We start from the raw sequence: 19,476 nt of genomic DNA, 5'->3' as shown, positions 1-19,476 counted from the left end.
GAATTGCTATAGCTTTAGCAACAGCATATAGCGTATTTAGTATAACATATAGCCATGTTGTACTTGCCAATCCAGCAAAGGACATTGTTAGTGGGATATTAGGCATAACATTTCTTAATTTCTGGTGTTATAAAATAAAATGTTTAAAAGATAGAAATCTAAATTCTAAGATGTTTAATGAAAATTACTTCTGTATAATAAATAATGATATGGACTCTTATAGCTGGAAGGAAACTGTAATTTAAACCTCTCATTTCACAAGTAAGGATGCAGAGGCTAAAGAGATTAACTAGTTTACCCAAAGTCAACACTAGGTTGATGGTAAGAGGTGAGTCTCCATCTCAGGTATTTTTTGCTTCTGTTCCAGTGTTCTTTCACTTCAACAAATTGTGTCTCAAATATCCAAATCAAAGGAGTTTGAATTGAACCATTATTCAAAAATGAAAAGCTTGGCTCTTTAATGTAAATGTAACTACTCATTTTCTCTTAAAAAGTGAGGGATCAATTCTTAATCATGAGCAAACACTTTTACTTCTACTTACCACAACTATGTTGTATGAAAGGGCATGATTCCCAATTTTTGATGGAAAACTGTAAAGAAAAAGAAACACATCTGTGTCAATCAACACTTCTATTAAATTTCTATTCCATTCCGTCTTAAGAGAAAATGTAGCAACTTTGTGGATTCTCTTGAAGCAGAAAAAGCATTCCAGAATAATGAAGTATTTTAGATACCAAATCAATACTTGCCACATTTGAGTGATACAATGATTAAAAATTCCATTATAAATGAAGAGGAAACATAAAGTATTCTCTAGATAGTAAAGAATGGGTGGAACTTGATACTTCTGTCACCATCCTCCTATATTGTGGGAATTTATAATGCAATAGCCAACACTATGTAAAGCCAGAGAATGTTATTTTTCAGTACCATGTGAGATGCATAATGCCATCTGATCTGATTTAAAAAAGACTATTTAGAGGCAAATGCTATAGCTCAAAATGTTACATAGCATTTGGTGATGGTGGGTAGGTTTATGTCATAAGAATGGGGAAACTCTGTTGATTCAGGGAGAAAGATAGTGGAAGATTTTTGTTGCTGTTATAAATTAAGTTACTTCAGACTTCTGACTAAGCAGATTATTGAAGACCAATACATCCCACAGGAGATGATAACCTGGATGTAAAATGAAGAAACCCATAAAGAAAAACTGTGATCAGACTCTTGATGCAAGGGTCCCAGCTTTATTTCAACCTATCAGCCAAGGTGAACGTGAAGGACTATAAAGGGAGCCTTGGTCATGATTAGGGGAAGGCACACCCTCAATTATGTAAGGAAACAGCAGCTATCAGTGCAGTTCTGTGACATGCGTTTCTATTTAATAAGTAGATTTATTTATAGTAGTATATGGTATATTTTCACTCTAAATAACTTACCAACACAGTCACAAACTCCTTCATTTTTGTTAAGAAAATGAAAGATGCAATAAATGTTAAGATATTCACTCGGGGACAACATTTAAGCAGTCTCCCGTCATGGTCTTGCAGAGTCAGTGTGGTCAGATATATTAGCCTGTGGCTTAGGGAGTCAGCATTAATTGGGTTTGTTCCATAGCTGCGGTTTGAGAAGTAGCAAAAAAAATCTGACAAGAAGTTTACAATTAAACTTTAGATTATAAATTAAATGACCATCTTTCATGTGGTTTTGAGCAGATTAATCTTTGCTTCTTGCAAGAATTAAACAAGAAGGCAGACTTGCTCTGTGAAGAATCACAGCATCACGGTCAAGAGCACAGGCTTTGGATTAAAATCAAACCACATTTGATTCTTGGTCAACAATTATGTATTATATGATATTGGGAAAATGATTTAACCTTTTTTTGATGCCTGGCACATATAAGTACTTCAGTTTATTATTACTAAGAATGACAAATCAGTTTTATTAAATATAAATTAATCAAAATTGCACGTAAGTCCCAAGAAATTTGTGAGTTTGTTACTGTAATCAGAGTTAAATAAATGCTTGCTATGAATGACTCATGAAAGAGGTGAGTTTTAGAGTTGTATAGGAGAAAAATGTAAATTCGTCTTTTTTTTTGAGATGGAGTTTCACTCTTGTAAGCTGAGGTCTAGATGGTTTTGCAATAAATTTTTTAAACAAGCAATGCTCAATAACAAAAATTATTACACAAAATTTTCTAAATATTAAAAAATTAATAACTCTATTGAACTCTATAAGGCTAAAATTAGTTGTATATCAAATCCATAAAGGCATTTTGGAAAATAAAAATTGAAGGCCAATCTCAGTAAAAAAATGTATACAAAAATTCTAAACTAATATGATCAAAAGGACTCTTACAGTATTATAAAAGGATAAAAACACAACAAATCGGGTTTATCTCAGGAATGCAAGGTTGATATAACACTCACAGATCAGTGTAATTCATATTAACATAATAAATGAAAATCATTTTCTTCTTAAAAAATTTAAAAACCTACTCATGACAATTCTTAGCAATATCTGAGAATATAAAGAAAACCTCTTGATCTGGAATGCATCACTATTTTCTGAGAATATAAAGAAAACCTCTTGATCTGGAATGCATCACTATTTTCTGAGAATATAAAGAAAACCTCTTGATCTGGAATGCATCACTATTTTCTGAGAATATAAAGAAAACCTCTTGATCTGGAATGCATCACTATTTTCTGAGAATATAAAGAAAACCTCTTGATCTGGAATGCATCACTATTTTCTGAGAATATAAAGAAAACCTCTTGATCTGGAATGCATCACTATTTTCTGAGAATATAAAGAAAACCTCTTGATCTGGAATGCATCACTATTTTCTGAGAATATAAAGAAAACCTCTTGATCTGGAATGCATCACTATTTTCTGAGAATATAAAGAAAACCTCTTGATCTGGAATGCATCACTATTTTCTGAGAATATAAAGAAAACCTCTTGATCTGGAATGCATCACTATTTTCTGAGAATATAAAGAAAACCTCTTGATCTGGAATGCATCACTATTTTCTGAGAATATAAAGAAAACCTCTTGATCTGGAATGCATCACTATTTTCTGAGAATATAAAGAAAACCTCTTGATCTGGAATGCATCACTATTTTCTGAGAATATAAAGAAAACCTCTTGATCTGGAATGCATCACTATTTTCTGAGAATATAAAGAAAACCTCTTGATCTGGAATGCATCACTATTTTCTGAGAATATAAAGAAAACCTCTTGATCTGGAATGCATCACTATTTTCTGAGAATATAAAGAAAACCTCTTGATCTGGAATGCATCACTATTTTCTGAGAATATAAAGAAAACCTCTTGATCTGGAATGCATCACTATTTTCTGAGAATATAAAGAAAACCTCTTGATCTGGAATGCATCACTATTTTCTGAGAATATAAAGAAAACCTCTTGATCTGGAATGCATCACTATTTTCTGAGAATATAAAGAAAACCTCTTGATCTGGAATGCATCACTATTTTCTGAGAATATAAAGAAAACCTCTTGATCTGGAATGCATCACTATTTTCTGAGAATATAAAGAAAACCTCTTGATCTGGAATGCATCACTATTTTCTGAGAATATAAAGAAAACCTCTTGATCTGGAATGCATCACTATTTTCTGAGAATATAAAGAAAACCTCTTGATCTGGAATGCATCACTATTTTCTGAGAATATAAAGAAAACCTCTTGATCTGGAATGCATCACTATTTTCTGAGAATATAAAGAAAACCTCTTGATCTGGAATGCATCACTATTTTCTGAGAATATAAAGAAAACCTCTTGATCTGGAATGCATCACTATTTTCTGAGAATATAAAGAAAACCTCTTGATCTGGAATGCATCACTATTTTCTGAGAATATAAAGAAAACCTCTTGATCTGGAATGCATCACTATTTTCTGAGAATATAAAGAAAACCTCTTGATCTGGAATGCATCACTATTTTCTGAGAATATAAAGAAAACCTCTTGATCTGGAATGCATCACTATTTTCTGAGAATATAAAGAAAACCTCTTGATCTGGAATGCATCACTATTTTCTGAGAATATAAAGAAAACCTCTTGATCTGGAATGCATCACTATTTTCTGAGAATATAAAGAAAACCTCTTGATCTGGAATGCATCACTATTTTCTGAGAATATAAAGAAAACCTCTTGATCTGGAATGCATCACTATTTTCTGAGAATATAAAGAAAACCTCTTGATCTGGAATGCATCACTATTTTCTGAGAATATAAAGAAAACCTCTTGATCTGGAATGCATCACTATTTTCTGAGAATATAAAGAAAACCTCTTGATCTGGAATGCATCACTATTTTCTGAGAATATAAAGAAAACCTCTTGATCTGGAATGCATCACTATTTTCTGAGAATATAAAGAAAACCTCTTGATCTGGAATGCATCACTATTTTCTGAGAATATAAAGAAAACCTCTTGATCTGGAATGCATCACTATTTTCTGAGAATATAAAGAAAACCTCTTGATCTGGAATGCATCACTATTTTCTGAGAATATAAAGAAAACCTCTTGATCTGGAATGCATCACTATTTTCTGAGAATATAAAGAAAACCTCTTGATCTGGAATGCATCACTATTTTCTGAGAATATAAAGAAAACCTCTTGATCTGGAATGCATCACTATTTTCTGAGAATATAAAGAAAACCTCTTGATCTGGAATGCATCACTATTTTCTGAGAATATAAAGAAAACCTCTTGATCTGGAATGCATCACTATTTTCTGAGAATATAAAGAAAACCTCTTGATCTGGAATGCATCACTATTTTCTGAGAATATAAAGAAAACCTCTTGATCTGGAATGCATCACTATTTTCTGAGAATATAAAGAAAACCTCTTGATCTGGAATGCATCACTATTTTCTGAGAATATAAAGAAAACCTCTTGATCTGGAATGCATCACTATTTTCTGAGAATATAAAGAAAACCTCTTGATCTGGAATGCATCACTATTTTCTGAGAATATAAAGAAAACCTCTTGATCTGGAATGCATCACTATTTTCTGAGAATATAAAGAAAACCTCTTGATCTGGAATGCATCACTATTTTCTGAGAATATAAAGAAAACCTCTTGATCTGGAATGCATCACTATTTTCTGAGAATATAAAGAAAACCTCTTGATCTGGAATGCATCACTATTTTCTGAGAATATAAAGAAAACCTCTTGATCTGGAATGCATCACTATTTTCTGAGAATATAAAGAAAACCTCTTGATCTGGAATGCATCACTATTTTCTGAGAATATAAAGAAAACCTCTTGATCTGGAATGCATCACTATTTTCTGAGAATATAAAGAAAACCTCTTGATCTGGAATGCATCACTATTTTCTGAGAATATAAAGAAAACCTCTTGATCTGGAATGCATCACTATTTTCTGAGAATATAAAGAAAACCTCTTGATCTGGAATGCATCACTATTTTCTGAGAATATAAAGAAAACCTCTTGATCTGGAATGCATCACTATTTTCTGAGAATATAAAGAAAACCTCTTGATCTGGAATGCATCACTATTTTCTGAGAATATAAAGAAAACCTCTTGATCTGGAATGCATCACTATTTTCTGAGAATATAAAGAAAACCTCTTGATCTGGAATGCATCACTATTTTCTGAGAATATAAAGAAAACCTCTTGATCTGGAATGCATCACTATTTTCTGAGAATATAAAGAAAACCTCTTGATCTGGAATGCATCACTATTTTCTGAGAATATAAAGAAAACCTCTTGATCTGGAATGCATCACTATTTTCTGAGAATATAAAGAAAACCTCTTGATCTGGAATGCATCACTATTTTCTGAGAATATAAAGAAAACCTCTTGATCTGGAATGCATCACTATTTTCTGAGAATATAAAGAAAACCTCTTGATCTGGAATGCATCACTATTTTCTGAGAATATAAAGAAAACCTCTTGATCTGGAATGCATCACTATTTTCTGAGAATATAAAGAAAACCTCTTGATCTGGAATGCATCACTATTTTCTGAGAATATAAAGAAAACCTCTTGATCTGGAATGCATCACTATTTTCTGAGAATATAAAGAAAACCTCTTGATCTGGAATGCATCACTATTTTCTGAGAATATAAAGAAAACCTCTTGATCTGGAATGCATCACTATTTTCTGAGAATATAAAGAAAACCTCTTGATCTGGAATGCATCACTATTTTCTGAGAATATAAAGAAAACCTCTTGATCTGGAATGCATCACTATTTTCTGAGAATATAAAGAAAACCTCTTGATCTGGAATGCATCACTATTTTCTGAGAATATAAAGAAAACCTCTTGATCTGGAATGCATCACTATTTTCTGAGAATATAAAGAAAACCTCTTGATCTGGAATGCATCACTATTTTCTGAGAATATAAAGAAAACCTCTTGATCTGGAATGCATCACTATTTTCTGAGAATATAAAGAAAACCTCTTGATCTGGAATGCATCACTATTTTCTGAGAATATAAAGAAAACCTCTTGATCTGGAATGCATCACTATTTTCTGAGAATATAAAGAAAACCTCTTGATCTGGAATGCATCACTATTTTCTGAGAATATACAGAAAACCTCTTGATCTGGAATGCATCACTATTTTCTGAGAATATACAGAAAACCTCTTGATCTGGAATGCATCACTATTTACGAAAAAGGAAGAAAGGCCAATAGTGCCATCATAATTATGGGAAAATATTGAATTCTTTCCCTCTGTGTTCGGGAAAAGTATAAGTCTGGCTACTGCCACCACTTCTGGTCAACATTTCATGAAATTAAATATATTGCTTTACAGAAAATTATGCCCAAACCTAATGACTTAAAACAACAGCATTTTTACTATATATCATAATTTTTGTGGGTCAGAAATTTAGACAGTCCTTGGCTGGTTTATTCTTCTATTCCACACGGCATCAACCAAAGCCACTCAATAGTATTTAGCTAGAAGATGGGCAGATTTGCAGGATACGAGATGGCCCCACTCACATGCCTGGTACCTTGGCAAGGATAGCTGAAATGTTGGGCTCTGCTGGGACTGTTGACCAGCATGTCTTAAGCTGGCCTCACCATGGCTTGGGATTCCTTACAGAATGAAGGTCTCAGAGTAGTTTCATTTTATTTTATTTTATTTTATTTTAAATTATGTAACCATTTATTAGTCAATTAGGCTACATATAGTTTTGCACTATAGTCAATAACAATTTTGTGCATGACGTTTTGTCTGTGTTTTCTATTTTTATTTTTTTTATGTTTGAGTCATACAAAAGTGGAATTAGTAGGAGAAAGGGTATGAATACTTTATGTTTTATGTGGCAGTTCAGGGATCCAATAGGGCAATGTAAAAGCTGCCAGTTCTAGTAATGCCTATCCCCCAAATTGGCCCGACTTCACCTTTGCCATATTCTATTGTTCAATCAAGTATAAAGGCCACTAGTAGATCAAAGGAAGAAAGATCAATGGAAGAAAGGCAGGAAGAAGAGAATTAGATTCAATTTTTAATTGGTGGTTATCTTTCATTGGCCTGCCCACAGAAAGGAAGAAATAAATCTGTTATTAACTGAATATGACATTATCATCTGTATAAAGTCCAAAAGAGCTACAACCTATCGGAATTAAGCAAGAAATTTGGCAAGGCCACTAGTAAAAGGGCACTATATAAAAATCAATTGTATTCCTATAAATCAACCAAAAAAATAAAAGATAAAATACTAAAAATATCATCTACAAAAGAATAAAATATATAGAGTACTTGGTAGCAAAACATACTAAGGATATTCCACACTAAATACCGCAAAATATTATTGTGATAAATTAAAGAATATCTACATAAATGGAGGCATATGCCACACTGATGAATTGGCATGAAGACTGAATCATATAAAGATGTCAATTCTCCTCTGATGGATCTATAGTTTCACTGTAGTCCTAATCACTATCCCAGCAGTATGTGTATGTGTTTGTGTGTTTGTAATTTGATAAAGCTGATTCTAAAATGTATGCAACATGTAAAGGGTTAAGAATAGCAATTTTGAAGAATAACATAACTTTAGAACCTGAACTACCATATTTAATAATGACTAACAGACTGGTATGAGTGTAAGAATAGACAATAAACCAATGGGGAACAAATTAGAATTCAGAAACAGACCCAAACACATGACACCTGATGTTTGACAAAGCTGACACTACAGTGCATTGGGGAAAGGATAACAATTATTTTTTTCAATAAATGGTGCTAGGTCAATTGGATATCCATTTGAAAACAAATAAGTGTTGAACTTTTTATCTCACACAATCCATGAAATTCAATTCTATTTGGATTGTAGATCTAAATGTGAAAGGTAAAAAAATAAAGCTTTTAGGAGAATACTTAGGATCATATGTCATGACCTTGAAATAGGCAAAGATTTCATAAACACCAGCCATAAAAGAAAAAAAGAGTAAGTTGGATTACATTAAAATTAAAAACTTCTGTTCATCTGAAGACACCATTATGGGAGAAAAAAAGCAAGCAACAGAGTGGGAGAAATTATTTGTACCACGTATATCAGACAAAGGATTTTTACCCAGAATATAAAGTACTGCTGTGAAATGACAATCAAAAGTAAATAAGCCAACATGAAAATGGATACAACTGAGTGGTATGAAACAAAAGATAACCAAGTACCCACAGGAAAACAGAGAAATGCAAATACAAACTGCAAGAAGACACCTCTACATGTTTACTAGAATGGCTAAACTTGAAATACAGGCAACAAAAAGTGTAGTAAGGATGCGAAGCAACTGAAAGTAACTTACACACGTCTAATGGCACTGTAGATCAATACAACCATGCTGATCAACTATTTGGCAGTATCAACTAAACTGAAAGTATACAGGCATATCTTATTTTATTGTGCTTTGTTTTATTTCAATTCTCAGTTACTGCATTTTCTACAAATTGAAACCTTGTGACAATCCTGTATTGAGTAGATACATGGTGCCTTTTTCACAACATGAGCTCATTTCATGTCTCCGGGTCACATCTTGTTAATTCTCACATTTCAAACTTTTTTGTTATTGTTATGTTTGTTACAGTGATCTGTGATCAGTGATCTTCAATGTTAGTATTATAATACTTTTGGGGTACCGCAAACCATTCTCTTATGAGTCTGTAAACTTAATTGATGAATATTATATGTATTCTGACTGCTCCACTGAGGAGTCATTCTCCCATCTTTCTGCCTCTACTTGGGCCTCCCTATTTCCTGAGACACAACAATAATGAAATTAAGCCAGTAATAACCCTACAGTGGCCTCTAAGTGTCCAAGTGAAAGAAAGAATTGTACGTCTCTCACTTTAAATCAAAAGCTAAAAATTATTAAGCTTAGCAAGGGAGGTATGTCAAAAGTCAAGACAAACTGAAGGCTAGGCCTCTGGCGCCAAGTAGCCAAATTGTGAATGCAGATGAAAGGTTACTTTTTTCCTTTCTTTAAAAAATTGTTTTAAAAATTGATATATCATAGTTGTATGTATTTTTAAGGCACATGTGATATTTTGATACATATATGTAATGTGTAAAAAGTTCTTGAAGAAAATTAAAAGCGCCACTCCGGTGAAAGCACAAATGATAGAAAGCAATACAGCCTTATTCTGATATGGAGAAAGTTTGAGTCAAACCAGCCACAGCATTATTTTAAGCTAAAGGCTAACCCAGAGCAAGATCCTAACTCTCTTCAATTCTACAAAGGCTGAGAGAGGTGAGAGAGTTGCAGAAAATAAGTTTGAAACTAGCATGAGTTGGTTTATGAGGATTAAAGAAAAGAGTCATCTCCATAACAAAAAAGTGCAAGGTGAAGTAGCAAGTGCTGATGTGGAAGCTGCAGCAAGTTATCCAGAAGATAAAGCTAAGATATTTGAAGAAGGTAGCTACACTAAACAACAGATTTTTAATGTAGACAAAATACCCCTCTTGGAAGAAGATGCCATCTGGGAGGATTTCATAGCTAGAGAGAAGTCAGAATGTGGCTTCAAAGCTTCAAAGGACAGGCTGACTCTTTAGTGAGGGGCTAATGTAACTGGTGACTTTAAATTGAAGCCAATGCTCATTTATCATTCCAAGAATCCTGGGGCCCTTAAGAACTATGCTAAATCTACTTTGTCTGACCTCTATAAATGGAACAACAAAGCCTGGACGACAGCACATCAGTTTGCAGCATGGTTTACATAATATTTTAAGCCCACTGTTGAGACCTACTGCTCAGAAAAAAAGATTCCTTTGAAAACATTACTGCTCATTGACAATGCTCCTTCTCACCCAAGAGCTCTGATGAAGATGTACAAGGAGATTCATATTGCTTTCATGCCTGTGAATACAGAGTATGTCCTGCATTTCAGGAGCCAAGGAGTAACTTGGGCTTATTATGTGAAAACTCCGTTTTGTAAGCTGCCGTAACATAGTGATTCCTCTGATGGATCTGGGCAAAGTAAATTGAAAACTTGAAAAGGAGTCACCATTCTAGATGCCTTTAAGAACATGAGTTATGGAAGGAGGTCAGAATATCAACATTCACAGGAGTTTGGAAGAAGTTGATTCCATCATGGATGAATTTGAGGAGTTTAAGACTTCAGCAGAGGAAGTCTCTGCACATGTGGTGGAAATAGCAAGAGAACTGGAATGAGAAGTGGAGGCTGAAGATGTGACTGAATTGCTTTAATTTCATGATAAAACTTGAAAGAATGAGCAGTTGCTTCTTATAAATGCAGAAAGAAAGAGGTTTCTTGAGCTGGAATCTACTCCTGTAAGATGCTGTGAATGTTGTTGAAACAACAACGAAATATTTAGATTATTACGTAAACTTGGTTGATTAAGTAGTAGCAGGGTTGGAGAGGATTGACTTCAATTTTGAAAGAAGTCCTACTGTAAGTCAAATGCTATTAAACACCATTACATGCTACAGGTAAACATTTCATGAAAAGGAAAAATCCATCGATGTGGCAGACTTTAATGTTGTCTTATTTTAAAAAATTGCCCCAGCCACCCCAACCTTCAGCAACTACCACTTAATCTGTCAGCAGCCATCAACATTTATGCAAGATCCTTCATCAGCAAAAAGCTTATGACCTGCTGAAGGCTCAGATGATCATTAGCATTTTTTAGTAATAAAATATTTTTAAATTAAGGTATGTTTTTTTTTAGACAATGCTATAGCATACTTAATAGACAACAGCATAGTGTAAACAACATGTACTGGGAAACTAAAAAATCTGTGTGACTCACTTTATTGTGAGCTTCACTTTATTGTGATGGTCTGGAACCACTCTCAGTATCTCCAAGGTATGCCTGTATATTCCTGTAAAAGCATAACTAACATTTCGTCCTGCTAATGTAATGAATAAACAATATGTATCACATGACACAGAGAAAACAAAATACTTTTCACCCAGAGATACAGCAGGAATAATAGGAACACCTGTGTAGTTCTGGGCTTCAAAATAAATGAAACCTTGAACATTTCCTGGAGCCCTTGCCTGCCCTGTAAAAATAGCTATATTGCTGATTTTGTGATGCTGATATCTGAAGATAGGCCATGATCTTCGCAGACAAAATAATCATATAGAAATGTTTATCTTTTCCCACCATGAATTGACAAATCAACTAATGTAAACTTGGAAATTATGCTGATTTTTTCAGTTTGCTTAGTTTTAAATTTTTTTTTTTTTGAGCCTTCTGGAATCTGAGTCCTTTGCACTACTTTGCAAATAAACTTTTCTTCTTCAAGTCTGCAAGTCTTCTTTTTACAATCTTAAAACACACTAATCAGTTCCTAGTTCTACAACCAACACTGCAAGCATAAGTTTAACAGACATGTAGAAGACTGTTCACAGCAAAACTTGAATAAATGCATGTGGTACAGAATGAATAGACTAGACTAAATAAATGAATTGTAGTTTATTTGTTCAATGAAATACTATCCCACATAAGAATGAGCATGACATGTTGTTGTGAGGAACAGCTCAGCACACATAAGGTTGACTCAGTGTCAGTCCTGCTTGTGTGGAAAACAGAAGCCATGTATGTGAAAGAAAAAGTTTCTTTCTGAACAAGTTCCTTAGAATCCTGAGTGACTCCAAAAATCCAGAAAGACTTTGGTCAGGGATGATGTGAAAGGGTGGGAGTGGGGGTTAGTAGTGGTTGAAATGGTTGGAAGAAAGAGAGTTACATTTTAATAAGAATAAAAGAGACTTAAGTTTGTAGAGAGAGGAAGGCAAAGGAGAATCAGCATGTCCAGGCATGGTTTTAGCCTTGCCAAGGTTGATGAGCAATAAATCTTCAGCTACCTTCTTGTCTCTTCTAATCTGGCCTACGATTAAATTGATTAACTTAATACATCTCCTAAACATTTCATGAATGTAATGTCCTTCAATGATAAGTATGAATATAACTGAAGCAGGTTATACAACTGCAGATTTATCTAGTTAGAGCTTCTTAACCATAATATGCAAGTGCATGAATCATCAAATGCCATTCAATATTTGATGATCCAGCTCCTATATATGCGGGCACTAGAAACACAGAATAAAACATAAGATTTGGGCCGGGCACAGTGGCTCACATCTGTGATCCCAGCACTTTGGGAGGCCGAGACAGGCAGATCACGAAGTCAAGAGATCAAGACCATCCTGGCCAATATGGCGAAACTCCATCTCTACAAAAAATACAAAAATTAGCTGGGCATGGTGGTGCATGCCTGTAGTCCCAGTTACTCAGGAGGCTGAGGCAGGATAATCACTTGAACCCAGGAGGCGGAGGTTGCAGTGAGCCAAGATCGCGTCACTGCACTCCAGCCTGGCGATAGAGTGAGACTGTCTCAAAAAAACAAAAACAAACAAAAAAAACAAAAAACCCATAAGACTTGGTTCCTTTACTCAAAAGAGCTGAAAACATACAACAAGAGATAAAGTTACCACATATGAAACCAGTGAGTGGGTGTAAAAATTACATTTCAGTGTCTATACCTTGTGTTAAGGGCTAGTACTCAAGTGTCCAGCAGAGGATCTCAGCTGAGATAAGAGCCCATGAGGTGCAGCACCAGGAAGCATCTGTGATAATTTTGTAACAACATCACTGGAACTGCATACATCTTTATGCTACAGTAGTATTTAGACCACCTGTGGTATTAAATGTAAGGTTTTACTTAGGTGTGGGACTAATCATTATTTTCCAACATACCTAAGTGGGATACGAGCTTGATGACCTTGAGCAAGAAAACCTCTGGATAATTCTAGATTTTGGAATTCATCTTGACCAAGATGAATTTCATATAAAAATTCAGCTTTTATATGAAATGGAAGGTCAGTAACACTTAGGATCCCTGGCAACTTTGCTATGGGGAATCCTTCACTGATTGTAACACAGAAAGAAATTGTGTCCACTTTCTCACTTTAAAAGGGACCACTGAGTTAGCACAAGCCATGAAAATCAAGATAGTGCCAGAAGTACTGAATTTCCAGCTCAAAACCAACACAGCAACAGCCAGACATGAAGTCCAGCTTTGAGATGGGCACCTGGGTTTTCATTCCCTTGGTAGTAGCAAAGATTATAAGGATTCACAAGCATTTGTAAGGGCCACTGGAGGGTTCCAGAAATGTTTGGGAAGATTCATCATGAGAAAATCTAGATTCTTTTCAGTGCAGGGCTTGGAAGCATTCATCTAAGTGTCACTATATACATTCACTCAACAAATAATTTATTGAGAATCTGTTCCCATACCTGGCAGGATTCTGGTCTTTGGGGATATAACAGTGAATAATATAGATAAGGAGCCTGCTTTCAGAGAGATTATGTTCTAGTGAAGAGAGAGGGAATATATAAACTTGAAAACAAATACAAAGGTTACAGAAAATATTAATACTTCTGAAGAAAAGTTAAACGGTAATGACATGGGGAGTACCTGGGTTAGGGTGAGTCCTTTAGTCAGGGCTGCTGGCCAGACCACTCTGTGGATCTAAATGGTGAGAAGCAGGCAGCAGTATCAAGATAAGGGAAGAAAGAACAACACAGCTTCAAGAAGCCTTGGACGTGTTGGTTACAGTAGCATTTACTTGGGGGAATTTACTTGACTCCTTGAGTTTATAGACAACTGTCATAAAGGTTCCTGGGGAAGTCCTATAGTCTCTGATGTATGCTAATGGATGCACTGAAATGGCAGGAGAAAGACAATTAGAGAAATTACGCAGAGTCGGCATTGCTCTTGCACTGATGGCATATCTGAAGACAGCCTATCCAAAGACCTCCACAGGTCTCCTGAGCTTTACCTCCACAGGTACATGCAGAGCTAAATTAATCACTGAGTCTCTGCAGCTCCAACAGTATATTAATATTCCTTTACCAATGCCCTCACATTTAATGTTACTACAGAGGCTTTATGTTTTAGTGAAAAGACGTGAAATTTTGAAGTTTGAAGACTTGAGTTCAGGTCTGGATTCTACCTGATGAAACTGAGTAAACTTAGACAAGCTACATAATCTTTCTGGTCTCAGGTACTTCATCTGTAAGTCAGAATGATGATACTAAGATCATGGAGTTATCACAGTGATGATATGAGATCAATATCTATAAAAAATTGTTGTTCATTCCAAAACATAATGCTAATATTTGCCTTCAGAATGTATTTAACCTGAGCCAAATCCAATCGCAAGGTGAATTGACTATCCTCTTAAATATCTGCTACACAACAGATATATCCTTTATATCTCTCTTTCCTTAGGAATTGACAACCAAGAAGAGCTGACTGGTATCTCCAGATGAAGCATCTGACTCTAGCCTCTCTCCAAAAGGACAAGTGAACTCTCAGCTTCTCCCTGGGTTTATCCAGTGCGTCATGTGCAAGTTCAGGGCATGAATCCATTCAGCCTAAAGCAATTCACGTTAGAAATATTTGAGCCACACCTCTGTTCATTCACCTTAGCTTCCGACAGAGCCTGTGGGCATTCCTGACTCATACTTCAACATCTTCAAATGAGAGGGAGGAGGACTACAGTGGAATGTTACTTGTGACAGTGGCCAAGGACCACAACAATTCAGATCTACTCACTGATAAATAGTAACAGTAATAGTGCAGTAATAAATAGCAACAGATAATAGAATACTTTGCTGATCTTCCTCTATGGTTTCTTTTTTCTTTTTTTAAAAATATTTGAGTTAAACCTTTCCAAAAAAATAAATCACAGGGCTACCCACCTCTGAAAGCAAGGCGCAACTAGACAGTGCAGTCTTGTAATGAACGCTTCCCTTTTTAGTATGAAGCAATTGAAATGCAAAAAAAAAGGAACATCCACAGAAGACTTAACCCAAGTATGAGAGGAAGCTGTGATTTCTAGGCCACATGTGGCTCGCCTGGCTTTTCAATAAGACTCATGATTTACTTTTATTTTAACTTGCAAGGATTTTTAATTAGATATATTTATTAAATTTTTAAAATACTTTTAAATGGATACATAATTGTACATATTTATGGAGTACATATGATATTTTGATACATGCATACAATGTGCAATGATCAAATCAGGATATTTAGGATATCCATCACCTTAAATATTAAGCATTTCTTCTTGATGGGCACATTTTAAATCTAGACATTTTGAAATATGCAATAAATTATTTTCAACTATAGTCACTCTACTGTGCTATTAAACACTACAAGTTATTTCTGCCATCTAACTCTGTGAGTTACCCATGAACCAATCTCTCTTCATCCTCCCCCTCAACCCTTCCCACCTTCTGGTATCTGTCATTCTATTTTCTGTCTCTATGAGATCAAGCTTTTCAGCTCCCACACATGAGTGGAAACTTGCAGTATTTGTCTTTCTGTGGCTGGCTTACTTCACTCAACATAATGACCTCCATTTCCATCCATGTCACTGCAAATGACAGGATTTCAATATTTTTCATAGCTCAGTAGTATTCTAAAGTGTATATATATACCACATTTTCTTTATGCATTGACAGAAACTTTGGTTGATTCCATATCTTAGATATTGTGAATACTATTGCAATAAACACGGGGTGCAGGTATTTCCTATACTGATTTGTTTTTCCTTTGGATAAATATGCAGTAGTGAGATTGCTCAATCATATTGTAGTTCTATTCATAGTTATTTTGAGAATCTCCATACTGTTTTCCATAATGTCTGTACTGACATTCCCACAAACAGTGTGTAAGAGTTCTCTTTTCTTCATATCCTCACCAACATTTGTTCTTTTTTGTCTTTTGATTGTAGCCATCCTCAGGTGAGATGATATCTCATTGTAGATTTGATTTGCATTTTCTTGATGATTAATGATGTTGAGTATTTTTTCATATACCTGTTGGTCATTTGTATGTCTTCTTTTGAGAGGTGTCTATTCAGGGATTTTGCCTATTTTAAAATCAGATCATTATTATTATCATTATTATTGCTATTGAGTTGTTTGAGTTCCTCTTATATTTTGGGTATTAGTCCTTTGTCAGAAGAATAGTTTGCAAATATTTTCTCCCATTCTACAGGTTGTCACTTCGCTCTGTTGATTGTTTCCTTTGCCACGCAGAAGGCTTTCAGTGTAATGTAGTATCACTTGTCAATTTTTGTTTGTGTTGCCTGTGCTTTTGAAGTCTTAGCCATGAAATCTTTGCCTAGACTAATGTCCTGAAATATCTCCCCTATGTTTTATTCTAATAAAATACAGTTTTATAGTTTCAGCTCTTATGTTTCAGTCTTTAATCCATTTTGAATTGATTATTTTATATGATGACAGATAAGGGTCTAGTTTCATTCTTCTGCATATGGATATCCAGTACCATTTTCCCAGCACCATTTATTGAAGACACCGGCTCTTTCCCAATGTATGTTCTTGGCAACTTTGTCAAAATCAGTCAGCTGTAAATACATGGATTTATTTCTAGGTTTTCTATGCCGTTCCACTGGTCTGTGTGTCTGTTTTTATACCAACACCATGCTGTCTTGGTTACTATATCTTTGTAATATATTGTGAAGTTAGGTAGTGTGATGCCTCCAGCTTTGATCTCTTTGCTCAGTATTGCTTTGGTTATTCGGAGTATTTTGTGTTTTCATGCAAATTTTAGAATTTTTTTTTCTATTTATGTGAAGAATGTCATTGGAATTTTGACAGAAATTGAATGTGTACATTGCTTTGGGTAGTATGGTCATTTTGATCATAATAATTCTTCTGTTCTATGAGTATGGGATGTTTTTCCATTTGTTTGTGTCCTCTTCAATTTCTTTGAGACAGAGTCTTGCTCTGCTGCCTAGGCTGGAGTTGCAGTGGCACAAACACAGTTTACTATAGGCTCAACCTATTGGGCCCAAGGTGGGCCAGCCTTCTGAGTAGCTGGAACTACAGGCATGCACCACCACACTTGGTTCCTTGTTTTTGTTTTTGTTTTATAAAGATGGGATCTTGCTATATTGCCCAGGTTGGTCCCAAACTCCTGGCCTCCAACAGTCCTCCTACCTTAGCCTCCAAAAGTTCTGGGATTACAGGCATCAGCCATTGCACCTGGCTAGTCTTCAGTGTCTTTTATCAATGTTTTTCCTGTTTAGGGCTTTCACCCTGTACATCTCCATTGGTTAAATTTATTCCTAATTTTTTTTTTTTTGGCAGCTATTGTAAATTGGATTATGTTCTTGATTTCTTTTTCAGCTGCTTTACTATTAGTATGTGAAAACACTACTGATTTTATATGCTGATTTCATATCCTGCAAAATTACTGAATTTGCTTATCAACATTACTGAATTTGCTTTAGAGTTTTGGGTGGAGTCTTTAGGTTTTTCTATATATAAGATTATGTTATCTACAAAGAAGGACAATTTGACTTTCTCTTTTCCAATTGGGATGCCTTTAATGTTTTTACTATTGTCTGATTATTCTGGCTTGGACTTCTAGTACTATGTTGAATAAGAGTGGTAAAAGTAGTCATCCTTGTTTTGTTTCAGTTCTTGGAGGAAAGGCTTTCAGCTTCTCCTCATTAAGTATAACGTTAGTGGTGGGCTTGTCATATATGGCCTTTATTATATTGAGTTATGTTTCTTGTATGTCTAATTTGTTAAGAGTTTTTATCATGAAAAGAAGTTGAATTTATCAAATGCTTTTTCTGCATCTATGGAGATGATCATGTGGTGTATTATTCTGTTTCTGCATTGCTCTAAAGAAATATCTGAGGCAGGGTAATTTATAAAGAAAAGAGTTTTAATTGGCTTATGATTCTGCAGGCTATACAGGAACCATGGCACCAGCATCTGCCCACCTTCTGGTGTGGCCTGAGGGAGCTTTCACTCACGGCAAAAGGTGGAGCAGAAGTAGCGTGTCACATGACAAGAACATGAGCAAGAGAGAGAGAAGGAAGAGGTCTCAGACTCTTAAACAACCAGACCTTGAGTGAACTAAGTGAGAATTCACTTATCACCACAGGGGTGGTGCTAAAGGGTGGTGCTAACCCACTCATGAAAGATCTACCCCCATGATCCAATTACCTTCCACCATGTGATTCCCAGTGTTGGAGGGAATCACATTTCAACATGAGATTTGAAGGGGACAAATATCCAAACCATAACATATGTTTTTGCTATTCATTCCTTTGATGTTATTTATCACATTTATTGATTTGTGTATGTTGAATCATCCTTGCATCTCTGGAATGAATCCCACTGGATCATGATGCAATATCTTTCTGATATGCTGTTGCATTTGGTTTATTAGTATTTTGTTGAGAATTTTTGCATCTATGTTCATTAGGTATATTGGCTTTTAGTTTTCTTTTTTTTGTGTGTGTGTCCTCTAATTTTGGTATCAGCATAATGCTGTCCTCATAGAATGGAAACCAAAAGGAGGCAGCAGTATATAAGTTATATAAGGCAAAAAACATAAATAGGGACAAAGAAGGTCATTATATAATAAGAAAGGGATTAATTCAGCAAGAGGATATAACACTTCTAAGTGTATATGCATACAATACCAGAGCACCCAGATACATAAAGCAAATATTATTACAGCTAAGGAGAGAGATAGATTTCAATACATTAATAGCTGGATTAATAGCTGGGTTCTTCAACACTCCAACACTCCCTTTTTTTCACTTTTTTGGAAATTGCTTGAGAATAATTTGTATCAGTTCTTCTTTATAAGTTTGGTAAAATTCAGCAGTAAAGCCATCCAGTCTTGGACTTTTCTTTCTTGGGAGACTTTTTATAACTGATTCAATCTTACTACTCATTATTGTTCTGTTCATGTTTCTTCCTGGTTCAATCTTGGTAGGTTGTATGTGTTCAATAATTTATCCATTTTCTCTAAATTTTCCAATTTGTTAGTGTATAGTTCTTCATAATTGTCTCTAACGATCATTTGTATTTCTTTTTTTTTTTTTTTTTTTTTTTTTTTTTTT

The 19,476-nt window shown here is 34.8% G+C and overlaps 1 long non-coding RNA gene across 1 annotated transcript in view; it reads right to left on the bottom strand.

Annotated features, from left to right (window-relative positions):
* Positions 1-296: 296 nt before the first annotated feature.
* The window catches only part of LOC108529305 (uncharacterized), a 158,644-nt gene continuing 139,464 nt past the window's right edge, over positions 297-19,476 (bottom strand). The window contains exons 3-5 of the long non-coding RNA XR_001885485.1: positions 1,438-1,573; positions 543-591; positions 297-393 (exon numbers count right to left, since the gene is read on the bottom strand). This is a non-coding gene — a long non-coding RNA (uncharacterized LOC108529305). The remainder of the gene's footprint in view (positions 394-542; positions 592-1,437; positions 1,574-19,476) is intronic.

This window comes from Rhinopithecus bieti, unplaced genomic scaffold, assembly GCF_001698545.2.
Source record: "Rhinopithecus bieti isolate Rb0 unplaced genomic scaffold, ASM169854v2 scaffold_5882, whole genome shotgun sequence".
Taxonomy (NCBI): Eukaryota; Metazoa; Chordata; class Mammalia; order Primates; family Cercopithecidae; genus Rhinopithecus; species Rhinopithecus bieti.
The sequence above is the reverse complement of the archived record's forward strand: the minus strand, read 5'-3'. Positions and strand labels throughout refer to the sequence as shown.